This window comes from Symphalangus syndactylus, chromosome 11 (genome assembly GCF_028878055.3).
Source record: "Symphalangus syndactylus isolate Jambi chromosome 11, NHGRI_mSymSyn1-v2.1_pri, whole genome shotgun sequence".
In the NCBI taxonomy this organism is placed as follows: domain Eukaryota; kingdom Metazoa; phylum Chordata; class Mammalia; order Primates; family Hylobatidae; genus Symphalangus; species Symphalangus syndactylus.
Window position 1 is genome coordinate 109,156,579 of NC_072433.2, and position 26,064 is coordinate 109,182,642.

Below are 26,064 nucleotides of genomic sequence, written 5' to 3' on the forward strand. Positions count from 1 at the left end.
TTGGCAGCCAAAAGCAAAATGTGCTTCCTTTGAATGGGAAGTAGTTAGGTTCCTGGACTAAAGTTGATTATAGTTACTATCATGTAAATTAAACCATAGTCTGTTGAATTGCAGGGATTCTTTATCCCTATAATATGTTCTAGTAGGACAAAAACAGTTTGGTATTTTTGGTGACTTTAGAGTGTAAGATCAATGCCTCATGAGTGGAACTGTTACCCCTGAGCTGAAAAGGTTGGGCAACGCCCTCCAAGCAAGTCCCTTAACCACTCTCAAAAATACTGCAGCTGGGAAGCCGTGTTCATGCTAAATTTAAAAGACATGCTGATTTTGTTTTGGAAAAATCAATTCATCAATATGTTTTTTTTTCATGTCTATAAAAAGTATTTAAAAATCAAACAAAATAAAGTAGTAAAAAATCCTGGTATGTATTTTTCCCTTGGAGAATGAGGTACTCATTCAAGTCCTCTTGGAAAAGACTATTTTGTGCTCTGGTCAAGGTGGCCTACTTTCCTTTTGTGTTGAAAGGATTTGAAATTAGAAGTTATTTGTATTTTCCCAGGGAGTGTCCACTTTAGGAAGAAAGAAAATTATATGCCTGAAGAACATGGTTGGCCAATTTATTGTTGTTTACGTCTGCTAGGCCAGAAAGGAAATACATAGAATTCAAGTTTCTTTTTTTTTTTTCTGGGAAATATAGTGTTCCATTTTGTTTTATGACAGAATAATATTCTTTCCCATGTTTGAGAGTGTTCAAAGGTAATTTTTTGAGCATGGCTTGCAATCTAGACCAAACCACATACATGCATAAGAAATGGAGGAAAGAAAAAGAAGTCTTTCCTTACAAAATTTCAATAAATATATGAGTTTGTCCTCTTCTGAAAGATTGCTTAAACACATTTTAATTCCTCTAGAGCATTAATTTTTGAAAATTATCTACAAAATTTTTTTTCCTCTGTAATTGTTTCCTATTCGTATAGACTTGTTGTTCTTGCATCCTGTGTAGAAAAATCAGTATCTCAGCCACCTAGGATAACATATTGTAGGAGACGGTCATCAGGAAGAATGTGTAATCGAAGTTATCCTTAGATCAAAAACAGTTTACAGTGGGCACATAAAATAAATTGATTTGTAAAATGGAAATGGTAGAGTCCAAAAGGAATCTTTAAATAAAACCTGGTGTTGACTGAATTATTTTATTCATTTGTGCTAGGTGCCCTCTCCTGGTCATAGTGAGTAACGTTCAGTAGCTTACTCTTTCTAGATTCTACTTTGCCAAGAAACATATGTGCAATTGTGCATATACTCCATGCTAGGCTTCATATAGGAGGGAGGAAAATCTGAAGACAAGTAGCTTTTAACTTTATGAGAGTTAGACTCTTACTTTCCTCCTACACGTAGATGCTTTTAGTTATCAAGCAATGTTTGATTAGCTTGGTGTGGTGGGGGTAATACTTTGTTAACTGATATACTTCTTTATTTTCTTTATGACTTCACCATCAATCCAAGAAAGTCCTGCAAATGGCCTGTATGTACATGACAGAAATGACGTGTAAAATAAGAATGCAGCCTAGAACCTGAGCAGACCAGGGTGAACATCTTTTTCTCCTCATCCTCACTCCCACCATAGCAGCATTAGTTTATGTAAGTACCAGGAGCATCAAACCCCAGAGAAGGGGTGGCCCCAACATCATTGAACGTTGAAACCAAAATAGCTGTGAAATCACTGAATTTTACTCATTTTATCTTAAGTATTTAGCATAAAGTAGAATGGGGTCCCAGAAGGAGAAACTTATGACTGAAAAATTGTATCTTGGTATATCTGTTTAAAAACTGTGATTGAGGCCAGGCATAGTGGCTCGCACCTGTAACCCCAGCATTTTGGGAGGCTGAGGTGGGAGGATTGCTTGAGGCTAGGAGTGCAAGGCTGTAGTGAGCTATGATCATGCCACTACACTTCAGCCTAGACTACAGAGCAGGATCCTGTCTCAAAAAAAAAAAAAAAAAAAAAAAGCAACAACTGTTATTGAATGATTGACTTAGGGATTCTCATGTCTAATTCATGTCTAATGGGCAACAGAAAAACACAGTTGCAGAACACAGCTTACTGCTCAGCACATCAGAGTTGGGAATGACTATAGACGTCCTCTAGGCCAGTTCCTTGTCTGGGATACACTGAATATTTTAAATCTCTTCTGAGAGATGAGGTAAGCATATTCCCCCAGATTGAAAAGAGAATGGGCTTGCTTATTGTTTTCTATAAAAGCAGTGGATTCCCCAAGTTCAGTGTTCCTTAGCTGTGATGCAAACCCACTGTGTGTCCCAAATATCTGAACACATTGAGTCATTGTCATGGGACTTGAGCAGGAAGAACCTCACACTGCTTGCTGTGTTATGCTTAATAAACTCCTGTGTTTCTTATCCAAGAGTCTATGTCTTCACATGAAATCAAAACAGGCTGACTTAATAGTTTGTAAGTAGAGTGAAATAAAATTCCAGACCTGACAATGGCCTCTCACAAGGTTGTATTCTTTTTTACTGTACCATTCTATAATTAGTATTTTTACCTTCTTCAGATGTTAGATACTAGGCCAGTTCCAAAAGTGATTAATTTATCTTGTTGATCTATCCCACTTTGATGATGGGCTGTTTATAGAAATCAATAAATTAAAAAATACTTAGAATATGAAAACATGTTATTTCTAAAAACAGTAAGTTTCTTAGCAGAAAGCAAAACTCAGCAATATTTTCATAAGGGATACTGTAAGCCTTGAGCTGATAAACAAGAAAATAGCTAAAATGCAGCATAGATTTGACAACTGTCTGTTGGAGGGGAATGAAAAAATATATTTTCACTCAGTGCAGATAATCCTCCCACACTGTTTCTGGTACAAAGGAGGTACTCAATATTTGTTAAATGAATTAACAAACAGAAATTCTCTAAACTTTATTAACTCTGTAATGATGAACCCAAAGTAATTTCTCTAATTTCCATAAAGAACACTATCATGATTAAAAGACAAATAATGGAATGGCTATGAAAAAGGGCTCATTATTTTAAGATTTATTTTAATTATAATTGGATACATACCATCTTAATTATCTTTTATTTTACTTTTAAAATATGAATTAGAGACACAAGTATAATTATGGCTAAAGTAAAAAATAGAAAATGGAGAGAAAAAAGCTTTGTACTATAGAAAACTTCAAATATACATAAAAATAGAATAATATAATGAACCCCTGTTTACCCAACACCAGCTTCAATAATTATCAAACACAGCCAGTCTCATTTTATCCATACTTCCTACTCCTCCACCTGTCCACTGAATTCTTTTGAAACAAATTCATGATAGCATATTAGTTTATCTATAAATACTTGAGTAATACACACATTTTTAATAAAAATAAAATTTCACAGTAAGGATGGATGATTGTCACAAACTTAACATTTCTCATCAAATAGAAACATAACCACAAGTGTCATTTCACGCTAAAAAGTACTTTATGCCTTTGGTATGGTCAGTTTTAACTTTAGCTTAAAGCAGGGAGATCTTTTAAAGCTTAAAGATCCCTCCTCCTTCCCACTTGCTTTACTTCGAGTTTGTGTCACTGAATTTAGAATGTGTTAATGACTTAATGAGATCCAGGCTATTAATGGAAACAACACCATTTCAACTTTAAAGTATTCCATCAGAAGTGAGAATATTTTCTGATTACCACCCCTTTTATGGTAAAACTATTAATATTTGACACCTAGTGATGTAAAGTCTAGAAGAATTAGTATTGTGTACTAAACTAGTCATATTGATTTTTTTTACAACTCTTTATGACTTGTCAGTGGAAATCATTTCTGGGAGTTATGTTAGTGTGCATATGCATTTGTATACACACACACACACACACACACACACACAAAATGCCTTAGAATTATAAGAGAATTCTGTAGTTTGTTGTCACACACAGAGTTGTACTTGCTAAAATATTAAGATACATGAGGACAAATAACTGCTGTTCTAAGCTTTGACTGTGTTTCTGCTACCCAGGCCACCTAGACCTCTCCATGATCAGGCAACTAAAAGGTTGAAATTTAGCACAGAAGAGATGGGTGGCCCACTTCCAGCATTAGGCAGCCTCCAGTCTGATTGAAAGGTGCTTGTATTAGTCAAGATCTGCAAAGAAACAGAACTAATAGGAGGATAAATGTGTGTGTGTGTGTGTGTGTGTGTGTAGAGGAGAGAGAGAGAGAAAGAGAGAGAGAGAGAGAGAGAGAGATTTTTTATAAGGAATTAGCTTATGCATTTATGGAGGCTGAGAAGTCCTGCAATCTTTCCTCTGCAAGCTGGAGACCCAGGAGAGCTGGGGGTGTAGTTCCAGTCCAAGCTGAGGGCCCCAAAAACAGGAGAAACCATCATGTAAGTTCCCGTCCAAGTGTAGGAGGAGACTGACGTCCCAGCTGGAAAACAGGTTGAGCTAGCAAACTCTTCCTTACTGGAGACCTGTTGCTCTATTCAAGCATCCAACGGATTAGATGAGGCCAACCCACCCTAGGATGGCAAATCTGCTTTACTTAGTCTGATCCAAATGGTAATCTTTTCTGGAAATGCTCACAAACACACTCAGACATAATGTTTAACAAAATATCTGGGCATGTCCTGGCCCAGTCAAGTTGACACATAAAATTAACCGTCACAGTGTCCCTGCTTTATTGATTGGTAAACAATTTGAAAAACCGCTTATTTAAAACACGGTATAGAACTGATCTCGGGAATTGATAAAAAGTAGGCACAACTGTGGCAAGAAAATAAGGAATAATTGCAGAAAAGCAGAATAGAACTAACTAAAACACCAGGCTAAGAGCTCTCTATGTACATTAAAAACCCAGGACTTACTCAATATCTCAAATTTAGAGGACCAGGTAGGAAATAAATAGATTACAGGTTGAATATCTCTTATTCAAAATGCTTAGGAACAGAATTGTTTCAGATTTCAGATTTCTTCAGATTTTGGAATATTTGCATATATATAATAAGATATCTTGAGGATGGGACTCCTTTTAACATTAAATTCATTTGTTATTTATGTTATTCATTTATGAAATTCATTTCCTATTATGAAAATCATACACCCTTTATTATATACATAGCCTGATCTATTGTGGTTTTATACAATATTTAAATAATGTGGTTCATGAAACAACGTTTGTATTAAATACTTATGTGTGAAATTTTCCACTTGAGAAGTCATGTCAGTGCTCAAAAAGTTTTGGATTTTGGATTTTCAAATAAGGGATGCTCAACCTGTATGAAGACAAAAATAACAAATCATGTATACAGAGTGCCTTACTGAGCACTGCAAAGTAGGTACATGAAAACTGATTGACTTCGTTGATAAAGGATGCTTCTGGTGAACGTTGTAAAAAATTGCTGTGTAATGCAGTATGAATTTGCTGGGAATGGTTTTGTAATAAACTCTATTACCTTATGACCAATTCATCAACTTTCCGTACTAACCAATATTTTCCATTCCAGCCCACTGTTGCCCATGGCTTGCTGAATGTTCACTGTTGGCAGCTTTTAGTCTGGCAAGCACCTACCAACTGAGATATATGTTGACCAATACCATAGCCAGTTGTGTTTATTTTCAAATCAATTTATGCCAGTTGTACTTATAACTTTAAATACGTAAACTAAACACATGTTATGTAAATCAATACACTATGAATGAAAACATTTAAAAAGTTGCTTCTATGAAAATTAAGTGGAAAATTTATTCAAAATTAGATTGAAATGAGGAGCTAAAAATTACCAATGAATTAACTGTGGATAGTTAGTGTAAAAAATAGAGTGGAGAATCATCTTACTCTAGAATGATTTTACACCCAAATTGCTTCACAAGTATTTTCAAGAGCTCAATCCACCGTAAATAAGTGGATTAAATAAAAATTATAAATTATAAATAATACACAAGGAAGTAGTTTATTAAGAATAACAGCATGTGTTTAATCATTTGACCTATTGGCTTTAAATCAAAAGATTGGTAAGCAAAAGTGCATTCATTTGTATAATTTATAAAATAGTGAATAAATGCATATTTTAGTTAAAAAGGGAAAGATATGTATAACTTTTATAAGTAAGTGTTTTAACTGATTTTTAAATTAATGACAACTATAATTCCTGATTGTGTCAAGATTTCTACTTTATGTGAATATTAGAATCAATTAGAAGTTTAAAGTTAAGGCCAGGCGCGATGGCTCACGCTTGTAATCCCAGCACTTTGGGAAGCCAAGGAGGGCGGATCACGAGGTCAGGAGATCGAGACCACGGTGAAACCCCGTCTCTACTAAAAATACAAAAAATTAGCTGGGCGTGGTGGCGGGCGCCTGTAGTCCCAGCTACTCGGAGACGCTGAGGCAGGAGAATGGCGTGAACCCGGGAGGCGGAGCTTGCAGTGAGCCGAGATTGCGCCACTGCACTCCAGCCTGGGCGACAGAGCGAGACTCCGTCTCAAAAAAAAAAAAAAAAAAAAGAAGTTTAAAGTTAAGTATTATTTGTGTTATTTTTGTGTGTTCTTTATAGAACTATATATAAGACTAACAGAATAGAACAAGAGACTTGTATAAACCTGCTTTGTGTCTCTTTTCATGTACACTATCCATATTTGAAGAAGAGTCTAAACAAGGATCTAATTCTTTTGTCCTCCACCCTATGAGAGAAAGGGTGAGATGACCTGAACCAACAAAGCATCGTTATCTGTATTTATTTATTCCAGGAGATTTGTATTCTGCACAAGGCAACGGGATCATTTTCCCAGAGACGGGAGTAGCCATGGTGCTCTAGACTGGGACTCGAGGAGATCAGAGGTATTTACATGGGGCTGAGGACCAGGCTGTCCCTGGAGAATTCTGCCTGAGATGACTGCTAACACATAGGAATGTGTGGTGCAGTGGTTGTTGGGGGTTGGGGTCGGGGGACCTGATTAAAATTGTACAGCACAATTCAAATCTGCAACAAAATGTAGTTTCTTTATATCCAGAAACTGATCTCATCTTATCTTGGAAACCCCATTCCTGCTGATAATAGCAGAAAAAATAATTGCACTTGCCAATTAAAGGTAAATTATTCTCTTAGTTTTAATTTCTCATCAGGATTAATTCCCAGTTTCAAAATTTCTACTCCCTTTCTTTCTGTCCAAACTGGCATCTGGATATTAGTGGAAGCAAATGCATTTTTATAGTATTTGGGAGGGCAGTCTCTTCCTCATGCCATCCTCTGCTCTTCAGCATGTGCTGAGATGCTCTATCTTTCGTCCTTACTGGAAAGGAGCTGCAGACGCCTGCGGAGTTGTGGCTGTTTTTGTCTGGACTGGGGCTATGCACTTGTAGTGAAATTCACAGATCACTGACCATGGGCTTCGTCGCTGCCTTTTTGTGCATTAACACCTGTACCACAGACTTCCCTGGGCGGCTGGTCCAGTACCTCAGTGCCCCACAGGGAAGCCCAGAACATTTGCCTGCTTCCTCTACATTTTGCTCCAGCTTGCAGGATTCTGTGAGATGGTTCAACGCCTTTCTCTCAGTGATTGTTATTCTCTTCAGACACCAAGACCAAACAGAACACAGGGCTTTGCTAAGGAGTATAGTCTCATGGACTGGTTCTGTGGACACAGTCCATTAGCTCCAATGCCCTTGAATTGTTCCTGTTTTGTATCTTTCTACTCATGATCACAGGGAGTTTGGCACTAAGAGAGGAGCTAGGACACTTGTATATGACCTCTTGCCAAAATTTCACCCTCTCTTGTCTCTGCTCCACAGCAATTAGAAAAAATCTTTTTTTTTATTTCTGTTAGATGAAGTCTTTTCTTACACCATATCTTCATTCCTTTCTTTACTGTGGCTTCTAATACTTAGGTTCACACTCCCATAGTTTGGTCATGATATATAAAGAAAAGTTGGGAATTTCTTTTTTCTTAAAGTTTTTGTTTCAACAGGGTCTGAATTTTAATGCTGTTGTTTCACAAAATATTTTAAAAATCTGATTTTAGACTCAAATCTGAGGAGTGGCATTTTTGATCCAGGGAATAGCTACACATTATTTTCCTGAAATAATAAAACTCTGAGTCTAGCATTAATTGTTGAAGAGCAATAAGGGAAAAGGGAAAACTGGATTACTGTAAGGGAAAATATATCAAACATTAAAATTCCCATGAGATATATTCTTCCCTGGTGAGATACAACCCACTGCCTTCTTCAAGCTCTCTTGTTTCTATCTGGCTACACACCTGCTCAAAGTTATGCCCTGTTCTAGTCCAAGGTATAGCAATAAAAAATCCCTAGGAAACTGGGTTCCTGAATGAGCTAAAAGGGAATTGAAAAAGTGAGTAAGAAAAACACCAGAAGGTAGAGTTTATCCAATGTGGGATACGACTGATGGGTTCTGAAAGCATTATCTCTTACATAAGCTTTCTTATTCTAGGACTGGGAAAACAGGACAGTGTGGCCCTTTATGCTCAGTCCAAATCCTTCCTGATCCTACACATCTCTCTCAAGTGTCAAACACAAAGTAGCTTAAGAACATATTCTTTGTCTCTTTTGCTCATTAAATTACAGACCTAAAGAAAACAGTGCTACAGATGGGTGTTTTCTCATATAATATGACAGCCATTTCACTGGGTCTTTTCCAAAGAGGAATTGACAGATGGACTGGTGATCTAGCATTTCCTCAACTACAAATACCATGAAGCCAACAAGATGATGAGGAGCCTCCACTTAGATATTGATTGCCTTATGGTTTTGAATCCTACCAGGACCCTATGGCCAGTGACACTGTGACTATTACTGGTAAAGATGTAGTTTTAAAACATAGTGAGTTGAGAATATCCTTCTATAAATTGGCATTTGAACATATAAGCTGAATATAAAGAACTACAAAACTTTACTACACATCTAGTAGAATAACTAGAATTACAGGTATAATCACATCAGTGTTGGCAAGGAAGTAGAGGAAATTTAGCTCTCATATATTGCTGTTGGCAAAATAAAATGGAAACTACTTTGGAAAGCAATTTGGTAGTTTCTCAAAAAGATTAACATACACCTACCATATGATTCTGCCTTTCCACTCCTAGGTATTTACTCAAGAGAAATAAAAGCATATGCCCATACAAAGACTTACATACAAATATCAGCAGCTTTATTGGAATAGCCCAAAACTGGAAGCAACCCCAAAATCTATCAACAGGTGAATGGATTAACAAATTTTGATATAGCCATACAATGGCATACTACTCAGCAATAAAAAGTACTGAACACAACATGAATGAATCATAAAATCATTATGCTGAGTGAAAGAGGACAAACAAAAATATATTATTCTAATTATATAAAATTCTAGAAAATACAGACTCACCTATAATGTCAGAAGGTTATCAGTGTCCCTCTGGGGATGGTGAGGTCAGGTTGGGGGACAGGCGAGAGAGACAAAAGAGGCACAGGGAAACTTTCAGAGGTGATCAATGTGTTCACTATCATGATTATGGTAATGGTTTCCTGTGTATATACATTTGATGCACCATTATGATAACAAAGTCTGCCTCTGGTTTAATAAAAACACACATGCTTGCCACTCTCAAAAATGAGAGTAAAGAAAAATACCCTCTTGCTATACATATATTAAAGACATTTTATTTACTCATTTCCTCTTTGTCTTTTGATAAGGTTGAGAACAGCTAATTTGTTCTCAAAATTTTCTCTTTTGCACAGGTCAAATAATTCCAATTCTCTAGGGTTTTTTTTAGAGTATTCAAGAATAATAGGTTGTGTTCACTTCTCACAGGTCTTTGAAGTAAAATGTCATTTGAAAAAAGAGTTTGTTTGCTAACTTTGAATTCTAAAACCACTGACTTGCTAAACATTGAACGTGGTTTAGCTGATGCACCCAATATGTGAGCATACAAAGTGTCATTTAATAGGGAAAATCCAGATAGTATGTGTCTATGACCAGAACAGCATCACTATTATAAAATAACCAGCTTCAGTATAGTGGGTGTTAGGAAGCAGAGAAGAGCATTTGATTTTTATATGGCTGATTCTAGAGATGAGCAGTTTGCATTTGAATAGTTAATTAATTCAGCAGATTTCCTTCTGCTAGCACATCAAATAATGACTCTGGATCTCCCGAGTCTTAGAGTATCTGTTCTGCCTTTTCTCTTCACACACTCACCAATCCCCAACTTTAATAAAAGAGAATTAGTTTTTCTCCCTCTGACGCTACTAGAATGCTAGATAAATGACATTTTGCTACCCAAAACAATTTTATAAGGGGTTAAGGGTTTATGCTTATTTCTAGATTCCAATGTTAAAAATCTATTCTCAAATTCACAAAAATAAATTAAGGCCTATTAGACATAAGCTGTCACACTTAATATTATTACGAATCAAATAAAATTTTTTAAAAATGTCTTTACCATTAAAGAGTATGAAATGTAGTTAAGGGTGTCAAAGAACAAAATCTCAGCAAGTTGTGTTTCAAAGATCAAATTGTTTTTTATTAGTGTTTTGTGAATCAGGCAGCATTCCATATACAAAACAGAAAATGAGCTGAGCAGAGGGAGTAGGCTTTATAGGCAGAAAGGCTGAAGAACATAAAACAAGAAACAAAATGTGGATTCATTGTTTAAAAGTTACTTTCCTTACAGGGTTAAGGAAGAGAGAGTTTCCTTATCACGCCAGCTTAGGGTGACTGGACCTGTTTGGACTGGTTGCTGAAAATCTGGTTTGTTTTTGTTGTTGTTGTTTAAACTGGCTTTTTAAAAGCCATGATCAGTTTGATTATGTGGCACCTAGCACACATGACTCCATTCTGGGTTGGGCTGGTCTCTTGGGGCCTTGTGTACAAGCTGAATTCAAGACAATGCCATCCCATAAATTTAATTTAACAGGGGTAAATTGCAAACATTTTAAATGAGAAAAATAAAAAATTTTCATTACAAGTGTAAGAAGTACCTCTCACAAGGCAGTACATGATTAAGTACCAATGAACATCCCAGAAAATGGTCGCTGTGGGAGATCAGAGGTTCATTATAATTTGGGCTGGTGGGGGTCAGCTTTTCTTTGGAGTCAGACTGAAGCTTGGTCTTAGAGGGTTGTGTAACATGCACCAAATGTTTGGCTAGACTAAGGAAACACACAATTGCTTTTAATAAATCGCTGGGCTGCCGTTCTCTGTTGGGAGAGTCAATATGTTCAGGGAAGGCGCTCTGCCAGTAAAGTCCATCCCCTGAGTTGATGATGCTGACTGCCCTGCCAGTGGGTCACCCTGCTCGCAGGCCAAACACACAGTGTGACTGGAAGTCTCAAAGGATCAGTCAGAAATAGCTCACTTGTCAGAACTGGGGTGTGTTTGTGGAATGGTTTGTTGAAGCACCTGTGCCCACCCGTGTCTGGACATAGTTATTAGTCTCTCGTTTTCCCAAGTGGTAAACTTGTTCACAGATGTTACTGGAGGGAAAGAATATGTTCAGTGTTTATGCAGTGAGTCTGCTCTGAAGAAGCCATTATGCTTAACTAGGGAAATGCCATAGTTATTTTGGTATTCTTTTAATTTTAGACATCTTTATTATTTGCAGGGCTGACCAAAAGACTTAAAAAATCCACAAATAGGCCGGGCGCGGTGGCTCACGCTTGTAATCCCAGCACTTTGGGAGGCCGAGGCGGGCGGATCACGAGGTCAGGAGATCGAGACCACGGTGAAACCCCGTCTCTACTAAAACTACAAAAAATTAGCCGGGCGTGGTGGCGGGCGCCTGTAGTCCCAGCTACTCGGAGAGGCTGAGACGGGAGAATGGCGTGAACCCGGGAGGCGGAGCTTGCAGTGAGCCGAGACTGCGCCACTGCACTCCAGCCTGGGCGACAGAGCGAGACTCCGTCTCAAAAAAAAAAAAAAAATCCACAAATAAATAACAAATTCTTGTTTAATATGGTGGATGTGACTGGTTTCTGGAAAACAAAAGAACAGTCAGTTACTCTTGCACCCACCCAAGAAGCTAAACATCTTCCTCGTATTGACCAAGAAATCTGGTGACATAAACCTTTACTTTTTTCTGAGCTAGAACATCCACCTCACAAAATAGGCCTGCCAGAAGTTTCTCTCTATTCCTAACACATCTGAAAACAGCAGCAAAGAGCCGGCAAAGGTAAAAGAAGGGTAAGAGGAAGTATCCATGATCAATCTCTCATTGTCAATCAAGAAATTTCCACCTCATAAAAATTATCTCTAGGACTTTTTAACCTAAGCGTTTTCTGAGCTGAATAAATAGAGGAGAATGCATTTGGGTTCTTTACTTTATCTTTCTTAATGCCTAAGAAAATGTTTATTGTCTGTCAGGAAATAAAAACAAAGGAATAGTAATTTATAATTTTTTTCACATTTATGTAACCTGTATCAGTTGGAGAATTGAAGTAATTCTACAATCAACTGAAGTTGCCTTAGATTAATTTAATACAAGTTGCTTTAGACAGTTCTCTGGGGATCCTTTCTTATGGCTATGCTGGGGTACTGAGGTGGGGCCGGTGTCTTATTTTTCTTTCCTGATTACCTCTGATCTTAAGTTGCTATTTCTATTGAATTTCTAATCTCCATGCTTCATTGCATCTGCTGAATATGACACTGACCCATACTGCCCCAGATACCACTGCGTCATGGCTATGTGTGGAGGAGAGTTGTTTTGAGAGCCCCTAGCTAAACTGTGGTTCCAGTACCAGAGACGCTAGCAATCCTGCCCTAACAGGAAATGAAAAGGAGCCTTTCATAGGACACTTCTTTCACCTAGCAGACGGCTTAATGCCTAGCTGTCTGACCTGAGACCAGGATGTCCCTCACATGGGGAACTTGGTTATATTGGCAGACATCCTTGAGACTCTTGCCTTACCCGTGTCCATTTTATGCCTACCTGACCATGGCCTTAGTACTGGGAGCCTGCTGTTGTATTCCTCATGGCCTCCCTTGGAAAATCTAGTCTAGGGTAGTCCCCAGTTCTTCAGATGGAAGGTGAAAATTCATTACACCACCACAAAAAGAAGCAAAGTCAAAGCTTTTTACTTACAGGACTTGGGCAGGGAGGGTGCAATGAATCTGGAGGGCAGCCCTCCATCCCTGGGTCACGCAAGGCAGGAATGAAAGGTCAGGCAGAGAGAAAGAGAGAGTGGCAGCTAGCAGAATATGGGTCACTTTAAGTTTACAGGCAAATGCATGAATGGTTTATTTAAAGGAAGTGGTGGGAAAACAGGGGGCCCAGTCAGCTAGGCAGGAGAGATGCCTCTAAGTTCTTATCTCTGGCCACCAGCTTTAGCCATTGGGTGTGGTGTTCTATTTCTAATGGCCAGGGAGCAGCCCTTGCTGTGCTGTTCCATTCTAGGTTTCCTGAAGATTTCTAACAAAAGGTATCAGTGGGAGGAGGTGGAGCAGTTTACATTTAATCTTAGGTATTCAGTTTTGGAAAAACACTTCAGACATTTCTATAGGCAACAGTCTCTCTTTTCTAAAAAGATTCTGGCTTCTCACGACACTGCAATTTTTGCCGCTCTGTTCAGATCTCCTTGCTACTTTGTGAAAGTTTTACTGGCCCCTAAATCCAAGATTCCCGTGGAATAGTTTCTCTATCTCCCAAACTTTACCCAGACCAGTCCTATACAATAGAACGTGCTATGATGATGGAAATGTTCTGCAATCTGCACTACACAATATGGTAGCCACTAATCGTATGTGGCTATTAAGCACTTAATGAATTAAACATGACATTAGATTTTATTTACCATGTACATTTCAATAGCTCTGTGTGGCTAGTGCTTTTTATATTGGATAGAACAGCTCCACGTCATCCAATGTTGACCAAGAGAGGCAACTTCTTCCGAACTAGACAGACCTATTAACGTGTTTCTCAATAGAGATAATTCTTTCCCTGAGAGAAACAGGTTTTTTTCCCCTGCTTGCTAAGTGTCTAATGTGGTCTGTGTTCATATGCATAAAATGGCTAATAAAATATTGAAGTGACCCTCAGTTTAGACTTTAGTATTCTATTACCCTCATCCTTGCTTCTCAGATACATCCTTTTAAACATATGCTATACATTCATTTAATGCCATTGTACCAATAAAAATTAGTACATCTTGATTCTGTATCAAAGTACATGACAATTAACTTCTTAATGTAGCCAAAAACTTTAGTATATCTAAGTCATGATTTTAAAATACATCATTTCTGTCTCTAAATTTTAGGATACACTTCAGCTATATAATTTTGCTTTGGTAAGTTGCATCCAAGGAAGTTTGGCATTCTATACTATGGGATCGTATGCTCAATTTTCAGCTTAATATCCTGTCCTCTCAAAGGGCAGAATATGCCTCTGCTATTGCGGTGTCATGCAACTAATTGTTATTGCCTTTGGTATAAAGAACAAGCTTTGGAGTACTACAATTCTTTCAGAGGAAGTTTTAGTTATCCCAAGAGTGTACATTTTGTTTTACAATACGTATTTGCCTTCTACATTCCTGTCTTTAAAATGTTTATTACAAATGTTAATATTAAACAGATGGGTTTTATTTTTGTGAGTATGCATTTAATAGATGCTGTGAACACTTCCCTTCATGAAAAGACTGTTTTGCTTTTGAGCCAAGGCTTGACATGTTTCCTTTCTGAAACACTCCCTTGTTTAGCTATTTGCTTTTTCTACCTTTAAATTTATTCTGCGTTTGGCATCGAATCATTTAGGTGTTTCATATAGAAAGTGAGCATTTCTATTTACAAAGACCAGAGAAGAAATGTACATACTGGCACATTTCCCGCTGCACCGGCATCACCACCTTCCAGGTGTGCCTTCCTCCCGATTTATGAAGCAGTTCTGCTGTCCACATTCTGTCGGGCAAAAAGAGTTCTGCAAAAGAAACAATTTTTATTGAATTAGCAATTTATTTCCTATTAACAATCACGTGAAGTAAAATCTCTTTTTTGATCCAGTCAATATTGGTTTGCATTCTTTGTATCTTATCTCTTAAACTTTGAACCACAAGGGTTAGACAAACTCTTATTTTGTTACCCGTAAGGCAGATTCATTGCATTTAAAGTTACAAATATCATTATTACATACTTTAATTATAAAAGCAACATAATCACGTGAAGAGAAATATAAACCAAAAAAATCCACAATTCTTTACTTAAATGCAATCATTATTTCTTTTCATACAAATTTTTTCACATACTTATAATAATGATGTCCACATGATTTAGTATCTTACTTTGTAATCGACTAACATTTTATTATAAGGCGTTTCCATGTTGTGACATAGTCTCCTTAACCCTCCTTTTTTATAACCATCATTTCAATGGCTACATATTATTCCATTCAAGCATAACTCTATAATTAATTTAAATATTCCCCTATTTAGGAACATTTGGAATACACTTGATATTTGATAAGATAAAGAAGACTGCTAGGGGCATCTTTGTATTTATAGCTTTTTACATATTTTGTTTCACCTAATAGTGAGATTGTTTACATATTTCTAGACAACGTATTAATCTACCTAGATCTACATTTAATAGAGTAGATCTCTCTGTATCTATTATTGCTTTCTTACAACTGTTAAATTTTGAAACCCTAACATCAGGCAAGGGTAAAACCAATAAGTATATTATAAAGAGACAATCTTCTACAATGCTAAATATATTAACTAATTTATTCAAAATATGCTTTTGAGCAGTACTACGGATACTATTCCTGATGTACTAAGAAGGCAACAGCGACCAAGTACCTTTGTATACTGGGCTGCTTTAGCAAAATACCATAGACTGGATGGTCCAAGATTAGAGCGCCAGCATGTTTAGGTTCTGATGAGGGCCCTCTTCTGGATTGCAGACTGTTTTCTTACTGTGTCCTCACAGAGTGGAAGGAGCAAACAAGCTTTTTAAAGCCTGTTTTATAATACAAGGGCAATAGTTACATTCATGAGAGCTCTGCCCTCATGACCTAATCACCTCCCCAAAGGCCCCAAACCTATTAACACTGTGGGGCTTAAGGTTTCAATATATAAATTTGTAGATCAAGGGGGAGGTGGGACACACAAACATTCAGACCATAGCACTAAGGGAGCCACCATCTCTGTCTTGATGGGGTTTTCCTTATTACAGGTGGTGTAGACTAGCCTACAGAGTGACCAGTATTTTGAGGGAGTAGAGGTCCTATGGAAACACATAGAAGAAACTGAATCCCCTCCTTATAGAGCCTTGAATGGCTTCCTAGAGGAAGTAGCATTGAAATAAAGCATAATAAATCAAGAATTAGTCAGCAAAACTGTAAGATGGGAGACAGAAAGGGGAATGAGTGCATTTCAGGAAATCTAGTGGCACGTGAAAGCAAAAGGGCATACATGTATTAGAGGAACTCAAAGAAGGTACTATGCCAGGAGAAGAGACTGTGGATAGGACCATTGAGTGTTTCTTTTGCATTTTACCTAACATTCATCAGCAATCACATTTAATGCATAATCTTAGTTTAATTGATTGAGTTTATCATCAAAACTACCTTTCCAACAGAAGTCATCCCATTGCAATACAAGGCAATGTATTAGAGGTCAGTTAAACTGCATCCTCGCCAGCATCAGATGGTATCACTTAGGTTACTTTAATAGCAGGATAATAAAAAAGATATATCACTCATGTTTATAGCAAGCATTTTAAGATCTATGGAGTGACTTAAGGGAAACCCCCAGGGAAGGTCTGTTCAATGAGATCTTCCATAATTCTTTTTCTGAATACTGAGATTCCTATTCTTTCTCCTTTGGCTTAAGGTATTGAAGGCCCTTGTAAATTTACAAATTTATTAGTTGGAATAATTACATATTCAATTCCTTTTGGCCACGAACACTTTGTAATAAGTTTTTTTCATATTGATTAGCAAAGATCTGTGTCTTTAAAGAATAGATCCCAGTGGAGTTAAATTTTGATCGTAAATTTTGAGATGGAAATGATCCCAAATAAGAATTTCTCCTTGGAAAGTGAAAACTTAGGTATTGGTATTGGACTTACAGTAGACTTAGAAAGCAAGACAGAGAATAGAAAGGGGCCATTACCCTCAAAATATTATAAACTGTCTCTAAATCATACCCTATTCACAATTTTTCCTAGTCCCAGTGCTGTCCAAAGTAGTAATTCCAGAGGAAAATGAAAAATACCTTTGAAAGATAACTTTTTTTGAACATCAAATGTGATGACTTTTAGCTGCATGGCCAATTTCTCAATGTAATATAGACCAACAGAATCATGGTTTCCTTTCTACTCTGGTTATTAGGCCACACATTAGTAGGTATGGCCCCTATCTGAGAAACTCATAAAAAAACTGCACAAAGTAGGGAGGATGGTGATTAACGCAGTTGTTGGCAGCAAAATTAGGGGGAGTAATTTAATTTTGATTTGTTCTGGCAATCATTATAACTAGTATTTCTAGTCTTATATGGCATTTGCAATTCACTGTTTAAATATTGTGGCAGTTATTTGGCTCTTTAAAAATATTCTGATTCTCCTCCTTCTGGGCATGTGGTTATTGTGATTCCCTAACTTCCATTAAGTTGTAACTTGCTTTGGCTAATGGGAAGAAAAGGAAAGTGATGTGTATCTCTTCCATGTGGAAACATTAGCCAGTGGAAGATGAAATCCAATGGACCCGCTTTGAACCATATCCATTCAATAGCCAATGGAGAATGTGGAAATGTGAGGAGCTGACCATGAAGCTCCATATCTGTCTTTGGATGTTAGATGAGGCAGACATAATTTTGTATCTAATTTAAGCTACTATTGTTTGTTTTTCACAGCAGGTAAGATTGTAACCTAACTAATACTATGAGAAAATTGAGATGTGAGAGAGAAAGATATCAAAGAGTTGGACAGAATTAGAATGATCAGAGCTTTGGGGGTAAAATATTCTTAAAGATAGAGCAAACAAATTCGAAATGCATTGTTAACAAAGTTGCATTCACCTTGTATTTGTTTAATATTAGGAGAAGCAAGTGTCATGCTTTTCCAAAATAATACACATTAGTTAATTTACTGTAATTCTGCAACACATACCTCCAGTATTAGATACCAAAAAATGCCGTTGGATGCCAATGAGTTTCAGCAGCAAACTTCATTTTATGAGCTCACTCACAGGAAACCACTTGTTCTGTCATCCCTCAGAATAGTTTAATTAGAGAATAAGAAAATACAAGAAACAGTTCCAAATCTTACGCCTCTCTCCATTCACCCTTTCCCCATTTTTGTGCCGTGGGTTAATTGCCACAATCCTAAGAATATACATTTTTTCATCTAGCAGCACATGAATGAATGTTCTCTGCTCCCAGAAGACTTGGCAGCCAAAGAATTACCATTCCCCAGGCTTGGTGACTCTCTGTAGGCTACTGACTATAAGAAATGGGATTTGCCTCAGGGCTGATAGATTATAAACCTAGCTCTGGATGTATCAGGTTAGTTTGTGTAATACATACGAACTATTAGGTTGCATATAATAGAAAACATTACAAGTAGTGACATAAGTCATAGATACTTCTTATTCCATTTTTTAAAAAGTCTAGAAGTAGAAGGTGCCAAGATTAGTTGACTTCAGTGGCAAAATGACATCATCAAAGTCCTAGATATGTTCTATTCTTCTATTCTGCTATTCTCTGCATGTTAGCCTCCATTCCTCTTGGATATAAGATGGGTCAACCCACTCCACATTTACGTCCTTCTTCACTTCTATTAGAAAGCAGGAAGCCAGAAGGGAGAACAAGAGGAAGTTTTCTCCCTGCTGTCCAAATCAAGAAGGAAAATCCTTGCTAGAAGCCCATTAAGACTTTGCTACTCAAATTGTGGTCCTCAGATCACAGCATCACCCATCACTAGTGAACTTATTAAAATGCAATGTCCCTGGCCCTGCCTGATTCAGATTCAGCACTTTGACACTATCTGTGGGTGATACCTATACATAGCAGAGTTTGAAAAGCACTGCTCTAACAGATGTTTTCCTATGTCTTTTTAGCCAGAACTTGGTGACAAGGCTATCCCCAGATGGAAGGGAAGATGGGAAAATAATCTTTTCTCAGCCTCTTTACTGGAAAGAGAAAAGGGCAAGTGAGGTAGGAAATAGATGTTGGGTAGACAATTCCCAAATTCTGCCATGGTATTTTTCTAGGGACAGGGTGGTACAGAATGCCGTGCTCCCTACAGTTCACTGTGACTCTCTGAGTTTGTATAGCCTGTGAAAGCTGTCCAGAGAATGCAGCACTGGCCTCACCAGTAGTATTTTTAACAGCAGGTTGAGACTTTAACCATGTGATTTTGGAAAGGTTTCTTGTTTTTATAATCTTGAGGCTTAAGAGAACCATCTGACTCATGGGAATTCAAAGGAAAAATATTAAAGCTGGTATAATTGAAGGGAAGGTGAAGACTGTAAAATAACAGGTTACTTTTGGGTTTTGGTTTGCATGAAACATAAAATCTCTTCTCACGTACACGTTTTTCTCTGCTATACATTAGTTTTCTGGCCTTATTGAAAAAATATACTAAGAGGATTGTTTATGAATATGAAATAACTGGCTTACAGAATTCTAGTTTAGTTTATTAAATGAGAATTGTGCTGTTTCTAAATTAAGCCATTAATAAACTTAGTCTTCTTAAGTGTTTCATAAAGTAAAACTGTAATAAGCTTTCCAATAATACAAAGTAATAAAACATGAGAGTAAAATGGCAGATAGAAAAAAATAATAAAGGAAAAATGTGGGACACGTCTTAATCTTGGGGCAAGAACCTTGTAAACTCTAATTTAAGCCGATCTCAGTTTGACTTCCTGGTGATTACATCATGATTTACATGTGGTCGCATAAATACATCTGAACACTCATTTAGAAGCCACCTAAATGAGTGATTTTTCCTGCTGGTTATTAAAAGGCATGTTGAGAATTAATCTTGGGCCACATTTCTACCTTCTCCTAACCAAATCCTCATTTTGTTTCATTCATGGAAAATATATATTCCCAATGAACCTGTATCATTGTTGCCTTAGCAGTTTGATATGATAGAATAAATTGGATCTAATCCCAGAGAAACAGACATGTTTGCAGGGAAAAAGCAGACGAGGCTTCAATATAGAAATGGTTTTTTGACTTCGGAAATACTGCACATACTCAATAGTGTGTCCTTAAATTGACAGCAAAGATGTATCGGTGGTCATATGCAGGAGAGCAAAGAACTGGGGACATGTCACTCCTTACATCACTTGGCATGTTTTAGATGCATATAGTTCTCATCAAATTGGCTGGGAGGCTCCCACAGAGATCTGCTGGCAAACTGGCGCCCACTAAAACAACTGTGACTTTCCATAAAAATCCATGCCATGGGCGCCAAAGCAGACTTGTAAAAATTGTCCACTTTCAGGCAACCTGGACAAAAACCTTAGGAGGGCTAGAGTCATTATCAAAAGGGCTCTATAAGAGCCAAGAGAAGTGTATTCCTGGGTTATTCAAATGCAGGTTCTCGTAAATGGCACAGCCACGGTGAGCCAAATTTGCATTTCATACCAGGAGCTTGGATTAAGCTCAGCCTAATCTCGCCATTTAAAACAATGAGACCCTTTTGGCTCTTTTACCTGAGATGCTAAAGGAAAATTTCAGACATGTGATGATTCTGGAACTTAAATTTAAAGATTTGGGTATTAATTGGCAATTTTGGAGAAATCCTATTTTTAGCTTTTCAGATAGATTGCATCTGTTGAAGTAAAAGAGAAATAATATTGTCAACAAAGCAATAAAAACAAGTTTAATTATGAAACTCAAAAATTTAAGCATTTTTTTTCCTTTTTGATATCCGAATTTCATATTCTTAACAAACGTGAGTTACATCCAGTCAGTTTAGTGGTAAATCAGAATGTCACCACTTGACCTTGGCAAAGTTACCTGGTAATGAGGATGAAAGGTACATGGAACAATTTGTGTCTATCTGAGTCACTGAGTTTTCCTTCAACAGCACAAATGTGTCATCTGTTTTGTCATGGCTTGTCTTGAGCAATAGAAGTGGTGGTGGCCACAAAGAGGAATGGGAAGGGCACTGATTTCAGGCCAGGAGACAACATTCACACATAGATGTACATCTGTAAATGCATAGACTTTCTGGGAGGATACACAAGAAATTGGTAATGGAAGCTGCTGCTACAGTAGGGTCCAGGAGTGGGAACCTGGTGAGTCAGGGGTGGAAATAGAATTTATTTTTTTTTATTTTTCAGTTTTGTACTGTATATATATGTCTGTGTGTGTGTGTGCGTGTGTGCACACATACTGCCCGTCCAAGAAAATAAACAATAATAACAAAAGACAGAGTGAGAAAGGCCATATTTTCATTGGCTCTACTTTAAACTGGGTGGATAATTTTTTCCCCTCTGGACTTCAGATGCCTCTTTTCCAAAATAAGATGGAATAGAGTTTCATCTGCAAAAATAGCTAATATTTCCCAAAGCATTGACTTTACAATAGTATAAATAAAATTTTCCATTCTGAGTCTAATGTTGGAGAGATAATATATTGTTAATAATAACAATGTGAAGCATAAGCACTATCTTACTAGCCAAAAAGTTGAAAATTCATGGTTGCTTATTGAAGAGCTGCTCTGAGAAGGAGCTTTAGAGGAGAACAAAGGGAAAGGAGAGGTGACTTGTGGTGAAAGCTGGGGAAGCACAGGAGAGCTGGGTGATTCCAGGTCCAGAGGATATAACACATACAGCATATGCAAGAGAGAATCTGGTAAAGACCAGGTTCATCTGGCTGGGATCATCACTTTTGTAAGAGCCTTTGCCAGTCTTTTGCTTTATCTAGGAGCCAGCTGACTTCATCTTATTTTCCTATAACTTGGCTCTGACCTCACACCTCAGAGTCTGTACTTGCCCACATATCAGACAACCCCTAGCTTCATTCTCTCCCACTCTAGTTCCATTACAAATTTCACAGGGAACACTTAGTCTCAGTTCTCTGTCTTTGCATTTTCTCTAGCTAATTTTTGCATTGCAGAAGTGATTTAGCCCTTAGTCACATACAACTGAATGTCTGCAGCTCAGCTGCTTGGGGCAGGTGATATGGAAAAAAGCGTGGGCCGTGAAGTGAGTCAGGCCGGGCCAGCGTGCACATTTCCAAGGTGTCCTCACATATTGGCTGTAGAAATATGAACAAGCTATAGAGACTCTCTGTGCCTGCTGCTTCGTTTGCAATGGAACCCCTTGGTTATGCACCATTAATCTGGAAAAAAGCCTGTTGACTCAGCCTGTTCTAGAAAGAAAACATTGCCACTCAGAGTCTATTTTACACCCGGAGAGTTCAGCACACAAGCCTCAAACTTAGCATTTACTGATGTTTTGGACCAGATAATTTTTTTGTGTGTGGAGGACTTAGTTGTGCTTTTTAGGATGTTTGGCAGCATCTTGTTCTCTATCCACTAGCAGCACTCTCCTTCACCCTATATGTGACAACCAAAAATGTCTGTAGACATTGCAAAATGTTCCTGGGGTGGAGGAATTATCACCATTTAAGAATCACTGATTCAGAGGATGTTTTCCTATTAAGTTTTATTTTGGTTCACATGAAGTCAGCCTAGGGTGAGTGTCTGTACAATATTTTCTTTTTCTAGCATCCTCATCCCTTACCGTGGGCCCTCAATTCAGCCTCATTAGGTAGTTAACAAGGACTAGAGTGGCATGGTACAGTCTTTACCTGAGTCGGCTTAGGGCTTTCAGGGTTCAAGGAAAGCCTCTAAAAGGTAAATAGACTTAGTCTTGCTGGTATTGATCATCTCTTGGTAAAACCTTCATGTATTATTACTCTAACCAAGTTTCTATTTTAGCAAAGATCTGCAGGAAATTAGGAAAGGAAGAGAGACAGAAAACTCCACCTGTCATAGCAAAGGGCGATCCCAAAAGCAAATTGCCTGGCATGAGACTTGGCATGCAGCAAGAATAATCTCCACGACTCAGAATACAGTGCTCCCTACTAACCAGCTGTCATCTCTCTCTCCACCCACTCACAGTGGTGACAAACAGCTTCCACACCAAGCACTGTGGCTGTGACTTAGGTCTTGAACTCTTTGCTTCTTGGATGGATTATATTCATACTAATCAAGTCTTGAAGTCAGCCTAAAAACTTGGTACATTTCTTTGCCTGTAAAATCAATGAAGTGTTTAAAGGAGAAGAGAATTTCTAGTGGGTGGGAGGGCAACAGTTAAATGTATCAAAGTCATGGTGGGTGATGGAAACCAGGAAAAGGTCTTGGCTGAGCTGATTGGGAGCGCACCAATGATGTTCTCAGAAGATGCTTCGGTGAGAGAAGCAATAGAAACCAAATGATGGGGTACAGAGGTGATTAAATGTGTGTGTGTGTGTGTGTGTGTGTGTAAAATAGAGCCAGGGGCTTGGATCACTCCTGCTCAAGAAGTAGGTAGGAACACACAGCAAATGCAGATTATTTTCTTTTAAGATAGAGGACAGCTGAGTCTGTTTAAAAGTCGAGGGGAAGAAGCCAACAGAATAGAAGAAACTAAAAGTGCTAGAGAGGAGAGGCTAACTGGGAGGGCAAATTACCAGAGAGAAATATATTCCTTTCTCTGAGACTGGTGGAAAGAAGGACAATTAGAAGGAATTTCCTTATAACTTACTATCTCTAATTAAGGAGTTGAAAAGCACTTCATAAAACACACATGAAAACATCAAATATTAGACTATTATCAGCCATGAACACTCTAATTTAAACCGGCTTTAGAAACCTTTGAGTAATAAACTACTGATTAAATACTTACTGTTCACATGCCATAAGGTCTTGGACTTCTGCCAAATCTCTAAAAAGATGCAAAATTGTTTCAAAATGTTAACATTAAAAGGTAAAAATCTTTAAAGGTAAATCAGGTCTTAACATCTTGTAACTTTGGTTATCTTCAACCCACTTGTCACTATTATCTCTTTTAACAAAATAAGGTATGTGCCCAGCAGAGTAGGCAAATATTCACTGAGAACCTACTATGTAAAGCTGCTCTGGGTCCTGATTTAGGGGTGTTGGGAAAGTTTGGAAAAGAAGTGGAAGACCAGGGTAGAGAACTGAGCCAGGGCAGCCTGGAGAGCCAGGATTGTGATGAGTTGCCCAGACTCACAGCAAACATTTAAAACCTAGACTCTCAAGTCCCTGAAACAAGAGGCTTTACAACACAGTATGTACAAAATATTGTATTATCTGTGAAACGCTAGATATAACACTAAAGAAACATTCCCTGTCCATAGGAAGGGAGATCAAAAGACAGAAATCTTTCTATCTGTCCTGGCAATGTTTTTATTATGGCAAAGATAAAGCAGAGGCGTCTTCTGACAATGTTTTTTTTCTTGGTGTCAGAATTTAAATCTGTGCTACATAAACAAATAACTTAATATTCTCTACTTAAATGCTTCATCAATTAAAAAAGTCAGACCAAAAATATCTTTTTGCCTGAGGATAGTTGGCTGGACTAGATGCAATTTTGAAGTCCACTTCAGCTCCAAGAGTTCTATTTCTATGATAAAACCACTCAAATACATAGAAAATATCATAAATTTATTGCCCCTTTTCAAACAAGTCCATTTTTCTCTTGAACGCACTTAAGGGAAAATTTGCCACTCTCTTTTGTTTAGGCAATCTGTGAAGGATTACCATGGTTTCTGTGGCCTCCTGGCCACTTTTTCTGTACATCAGCTTGGCCTTGAGATCATCTGAGGCCAACACTGTCAGCTCTCTGGATGTATGACCCTCAGCATGCATTCCCCATGGAAGCAGTGAAAATTGGTTTCAAGGGTGACATAATCTTAGATATTGCATTTGTTTGTGGCGGGCCGAAGAACCACAGTACATAAACAGATATAAGGTATATCTGTGATATTAAAATTTCATGGTGGGTGAGGGAAGATGAGGAAAACAAACCTTAAAAGTCTTTGTGGCAGAGGGCACTAACACAGAAAAGTTGAGAAATACTATCTTAGGGCAAGGATTCCTTGAAGATTTAAGATCTGATGGACAGGACTCCAGTGTATCGAATACAATACATTTTTTTAAGTTTTAAAATATTTAAAGTGCACCCTCTCCTCCTTTCCTTCTAATCTACCACAGGACACTTTTTGCACTATTTTAAATTTAGACATTTTACAGTTCAATCTAGTACAGTATATAAAACTCAATGTATACAAAGGCTGTTCTTGTGACAAAAGGCGTATTTGAAAAATGACTCTCTCTTTTGAGGTCAGACTCATAATAAAAACATTGCCAGGATAGATAGAAGGATTTCTGTCTTTGACCTCCCTTCCTATGGACAGGGAATGTTTCTTCAGTGTTATGTATAATGTTTCTTCAATCCTCCTGTTTCAGAGACATGAGGATCTAGGTTTTAAACATTTACTGAGTCTGGGCAACTCATAGCAAATATTATTTATTGGATATGGGAATATGGCAGCAAGATCTAGCAGAAGGCAGCGAAGAGAAGCCATTTGGGCACCAGAAAGACACACATGTCCATCCCAGATTTGCTTTGGAATAGCCTTGCCAACGAGGCAAGTTGCTTAATGCTCTTGAGCCTCAGTTTTCTAATCTGTCAAACAAGGATACTAATGCCTACCTTGTAGGATGGGTAACAGATTTGAGATAACGGATGTCAGGTGGCTGGAACTTGCTGTTTCTGAGTTAGGCGATAAGAATGAAGTAAACAATAATTAGGTAGACAAGAACAAGGCACTCAGTGCACCTCTTTTGCCAGACTTCACAAACATCCTGTTTGGATCCCTGCTGCTGCCATTGCAATTTTTTTTTTTTTCTCACAAAATGTAGTCTCTGCCAAGTTTAAATAAACTCCAAAGGATTATTGGTAGCTTGCAAAGTAAGATTTGGGCTTTGCATCAGTGAAGAGTCTTGAGGATGGGCAGAGATACCAGCAAGGAGAAGCATTTCTCCTGCTCCATGAAAACGTGTTTCATTCCTTTAATGAAAAAGTCAGGGG

At 37.7% G+C, this 26,064-nt stretch overlaps 1 protein-coding gene and 1 long non-coding RNA gene across 3 annotated transcripts in view; one reads left to right on the forward strand and one right to left on the reverse strand.

The window, feature by feature from the left end:
• The window catches only part of ZNF474 (zinc finger protein 474), a 70,607-nt gene that overhangs the window by 18,807 nt on the left and 25,736 nt on the right, over positions 1 to 26,064 (forward strand). The window contains exon 1 of one of the 2 annotated variants that reach the window (XM_055232638.2): positions 18,450 to 18,508. The exons of the other annotated variant lie outside the window; for it this stretch is intronic. The gene's annotated coding sequence lies outside the window, so the exon portion shown is untranslated. Of the gene's footprint in view, positions 1 to 18,449; positions 18,509 to 26,064 lie in introns of those variants that run through there. 2 annotated transcript variants of the gene reach the window in all.
• On the reverse strand, positions 13,114 to 23,903 carry LOC129457464 (uncharacterized). The gene is made up of 3 exons (XR_008649258.2): positions 23,854 to 23,903; positions 14,823 to 14,925; positions 13,114 to 13,415 (listed from the first exon to the last, which is right to left on the reverse strand). It is a non-coding gene; the product is annotated as an uncharacterized lncRNA (long non-coding RNA).